Source organism: Etheostoma cragini, chromosome 3 (assembly GCF_013103735.1).
Source record: "Etheostoma cragini isolate CJK2018 chromosome 3, CSU_Ecrag_1.0, whole genome shotgun sequence".
Taxonomy (NCBI): Eukaryota; Metazoa; Chordata; class Actinopteri; order Perciformes; family Percidae; genus Etheostoma; species Etheostoma cragini.
Genome location: NC_048409.1, coordinates 28821645 through 28822531, shown reverse-complemented (window position 1 = coordinate 28822531; position 887 = coordinate 28821645).

Here is an 887-nt window from a genome sequence, read left to right as displayed (position 1 = left end):
CATGAGATGACTGCAATGTAACGGACAAGCAGCCTGAAATGGATGATAGCCAACAAACTTTGTGATTATCGTCATGGACGTAAAAGCTCACTTCAAAAGCAGAGACTGTGGTTTGCATCTCCACAACCGTCTGCACGGTTTTCCTTTAACCTCGAGGCCAGGGGACTGCAGATGAAAGATAGCCTTTTGGCTAATTCTGGCATTTATATAACGCAGGTAAAATCATGCGTTTCATCAACTTGCACTTGTCTCTTTTTTAACTAAACTGCATTGAACTGAACCGGGTGAGCAAACCCTCTTACACAAACCATATCAATGTGGTTTTTAAAGATGACTATGGTGAGGTGCAATTAACTTGAAGAACCAGACTGACAACCCTTTTAAATGCAAGACTGCATCAAATAGTCATCAAATGTTCACCTCTGATTATGTGTGTAAAGCTCTAATGTCCTGCTACATTGTCCTGCAGCACGATAGTTCTGTACTTCTTCTACAAACCTTTACCTTATACGGTCTTTGGGCTCTATTTTAACGATATAAGCTAACGGCGTGACGCGCACAGCGCAGGTGCATTTAGGGCGTGGCCAAGTCCTCTTTTGATAGTTCAATGGTGGAAAAAAAGAACTGTGCGCCGGGCGCATGGTCCTAAAGGGTTGTATTTAGTGTCTTCATAAATCAGAGGTGTGTTTTGGGCGTAACATGCAATCAACCAATCAGAGGTCATCTCTTATTCCCTTTAAGCCTTGTGTTGTCCTCGGGTCAAATTTGACCCATTTTGAAAACAAAATAACAATGAAAAGCTCAATGAAAAGACCGTGGGCGTTTCTCAATATGTGTTCTTCTATGGACTTGTGTTCTTGTGTTCTTGTGAAACGTCATGTTTGGTG